The following is a 3,561-nucleotide window of genomic DNA, read 5'->3' on the forward strand; positions in this document are numbered from 1 at the left end:
TGCCAGAGAGGGGCTTCGAGTTTGGGCCCCCGGGGGCCCCGGTCGGACCCCGCGCCGCACTCACCGTGGGAGGGCTGCAGGGAACAAAGACCCTTTCGAGCGAAACTCCGAGCGAGATGACCTCTTCCTTCCCAAGCCCACTGCTCAGGCGGCGGAAGCGGTGCCTCCAGTGGCTGCAGCGGCAGCGGCTACCCCGGCTCCGGAATCGGCGGCGGCGGTGGCGGCAGCTCCACTTCCGCTCTGGTCACCACTTCCGCTCCTGTCCTGGCCCCGCCCCGCGCCACGCCGTGTTCTCATTGGGCAAGCGAGGCACGGGGTTGCCGCGGCCCCACGGGAGGGGCGCTGACGGAAGGGAGGAGGAAGAAGAACGAAGGGCAGGGTTGCCGCGGCCGGGGCAGGGCGCATGGCCGGGGGAGGGACCCAGGAGGAGGTGGGCGGAGAAGAAGGAAATGGGGCGGGGGAGCGGGAAAAGGAGGTGGGAGGAGAGAGGGCGGAGCTGGGGGTGGTCAAGATACGGGCTGTGAAGGAGCAGGGACTGAGTGAGGTCTGAATGGGGGTTTCCCTTTCTGCTCAGACTGAAAACGCGCCAGGACCAGGCCCGGAGACTCGAGGTTTAGCAGTTCCCCCTCCACCCGGAAAGTAATCCTCACTGGGTCGGAGGCCGATGTCAGTCCTCTTGCTGTGTGCTTTGGGGATACTGGAGCCCGGGAAGAACAGAAATTGCTCATCCCTCAATGTTCCCTTAATCCTCCTTTCAATCCTTAGGAGTACTTACTTTTTCCTTCTTTGGTAGACTGAAGAGGCCACTTGAAGTGCCAGGAATCCAACGCACAAAGGTCTTTTTTAAAAACCTGTGTAGGGCCGAGCGCGGTGGCTCGCGCCTGTAGTCTCAGCACTTTTGGAAGCTGAGGTGAGAGGATTGCTTGAGGCCAGGAGTTGTAGGCTGCAGTGAGCTATGGTCATGACACTGCACTCCAACCTGGGCGACAGAGTGAGACCCTGTCTCCAAATAAAACCCACAAAAATCTGTGTACATGATTCCGTCTTTAAGATGCCCCCTCCTTGAGGAAGTTCAGGGAAGGAAACAGGCCTCCATGGCTCCCCTCCACTCATGACTGCTCTCACAATTACCGACATTCTACTCCTCTCAAGGTAGTTGATTTTGTTTTGTTTTCTGTTTTTGAGACAGAGTCTCTCTCTGTCGCCCAGGAAGTGTCACAGGCTTGGCTCACTGCAATCTGTGCCTCTCAGGTTCAAGCAATTCTCCTGCCTCAGCCTCCTGAGTAGCTGGGATAACAGGGGCATGCCACCACTCCCGGTTAATTTTTGTATTTTTAGTAGACACGGGGCTTCGCCGTATTGGCCAGGCTGGTCTCAAACTCCTGACCTCAGGTGATCCACCCGCCTCAGCCTGTTGAAGTGCTGGGATTACGGTTACAGGTATGAGCCACCTTGCCCGGCTTCAAGGTAGTTGATTTTTAAACTCAGTCCTTCAAAATGCCTCTCGCCTTCCCTCTCTCCTGTTCATTTATTCTTTCAACAAATGTGGAACAGGCTTTTTGCTTAGTGCTGGAGACACAGCAATGAACAAGGCAGGTGGGGCCCTGCTGTCTTGGAGTTTGCAGTCCGGTAGGAGAAAGAACCAAGTAAATAGGCCTTTGCCGTCTTGCCTTTACCCTTCCTTAGCTAAATGACAGACTTCTAATTCGCCATTTTACTCTCAGCCTCGCCTGTCAACTGCCAAGTGATCTTTTTAAAAATGCCATTCTAATCGTGTCCTGTTCTTGCTTAAATTATTTAGTGTGCACTCAGACCTAGATGACAATATGTAAGTTCCTTGAGACAATCAGGGTTCTCCAAAAGCTGCCCTTATCCTTTAGCTGCCATTTCTCCCCCATTGTAAATACCACAATTCAATTGGATGATTCCTTACCTTCCCAATATGCCATCTCCAGTATTTCTAAGCAGTTTGACTTAGTTGCCAACGCTTTTTTAAACTGAACAGTTTCCCGACAGAAATCTGCCTGTACACCTTGTCTGGTAACACCGTGTCCACATTTCTGTGTGGCAACAATTGGCTGAAGCCAAGGAGTGGCTGCCTACTCTAGACTGGGTATGGACTTTCCCAAGTGCCAGGGGCCCTTCTCGACCTGAGTCTATTTTCGTCACTTATGTTATCTGTCATGTAGGCGTGTGTGCCAGTGACCCCTGTACTGTACCACCTTTTAAGTTGAACAAGATTGAGAATGTGTTGTGTGATGTAAACAGCATGATTTTGAGTCAAAACCATTGGATTTGAATCCTGGAGAGGTTTCCTAGTGCAAAAACTTCCCCATGAGGATGGTCTTTGGCAGACCCAAGGCCAGTAATCTAAAGACTACTCAGGCTAAGTAACCTTTAATGTCACATGACTGTGCCTTATGCCATCATCCAGAAAATAGCCTAATGGACCAGAGGGCTAATAATGATTGTACCACAAATGACATCAACAGTGCATTGAGGGAAGACAAGTGCCCTTTGTCAGGCATTCCTAGGTGCCTGTTTAAGGGTTGCATGGATTAGCTTATTTCACCATCTCTGCATTCTAGGCCAAGGGTCAGCAAACCACAGCTGTGTATTGACAGCAATACAGAGAAATGTTAAAATACAATGTGGTAGGTGCAACCATAGAAATAAAAATATGTGCAGGGTATTATGGCAGCTTGGGAGAAGAGCACTGAACCCATCTTGGGACTATGGTGGGGGAGCGGGAAAGATTTCCTGAAAGAAGTGATACTTGAGCCTTATGTACTGCAATGAATCTTTTTTCAAATTATAGACTTAATTCTTAAAAATGTTTTTGTAGAGACGGGGTCTCATTATGTTGCCCAGGCTGGGCTCAAACTCCTGGCCTCAAGTGATCCTCCTGCCATGGCCTCCCAAAGTGCTGGAATTACAGGTGTGAGCCACTGTGCCTGGCCAATAGACTTAATTTTTTAGGACAGTTTTTGGTTTACAGAAAAATTGACCAGATATTAGAGTTCAAACATTCCCTCTCCCTCCTCCACACAATTTACCCTATTATTAACATGTTGTATTAGAGTGGTACATTTGTTGCAATTGATGAGCCAGTATTAATACATCATTATTAACTAAAGTCCATAGTTTACATTGGGGTTCATTCTTTATGTTGTACATAGTTCTATAGGTTTTGACACATGCGTAATGTCATGTATATAAATAAAAGTTTTACTGTCCTAAAAATCTTTGCTTCAACTCTTCATCCCTCACTCCCTCCCCTCACCTCAACCTTTGGCAACCACAGACCTTTTACACTATGGTTTTACCTTTTCTAGAAAGTCATATAGTTGCATCATACAATACGTTGCCCTTTCTTCCTTCCTTCCTTCCTTCCTTCCTTCCTTCCTTCCTTCCTTCCTTCTTTCTTTCTTTTTTTTTTTGACAGAGTCTCACTCTGTCACCCAGGGACCTTTTACACTATGGTTTTACCTTTTCTAGAAAGTCATATAGTTGCATCATACAATACGTTGCCCTTCCTTCCTTCCTTCCTTCCTTCCTTCC

The 3,561-nt window shown here is 48.8% G+C and overlaps 1 protein-coding gene across 2 annotated transcripts in view; it reads right to left on the bottom strand.

The window, feature by feature from the left end:
• Positions 1–397, bottom strand: part of YWHAB (tyrosine 3-monooxygenase/tryptophan 5-monooxygenase activation protein, beta) — a 23,407-nt gene extending 23,010 nt beyond the window's left edge. The window contains exon 1 of one of the 2 annotated variants that reach the window (XM_011928977.1): positions 65–397. The gene's annotated coding sequence lies outside the window, so the exon portion shown is untranslated. The remainder of the gene's footprint in view (positions 1–64) is intronic. The other variant, XM_011928978.1, reaches the window with a different exon arrangement.
• Positions 398–3,561: the final 3,164 nt, after the last annotated feature.

Source organism: Colobus angolensis, unplaced genomic scaffold (assembly GCF_000951035.1).
Source record: "Colobus angolensis palliatus isolate OR3802 unplaced genomic scaffold, Cang.pa_1.0 Scaffold8, whole genome shotgun sequence".
In the NCBI taxonomy this organism is placed as follows: Eukaryota; Metazoa; Chordata; class Mammalia; order Primates; family Cercopithecidae; genus Colobus; species Colobus angolensis.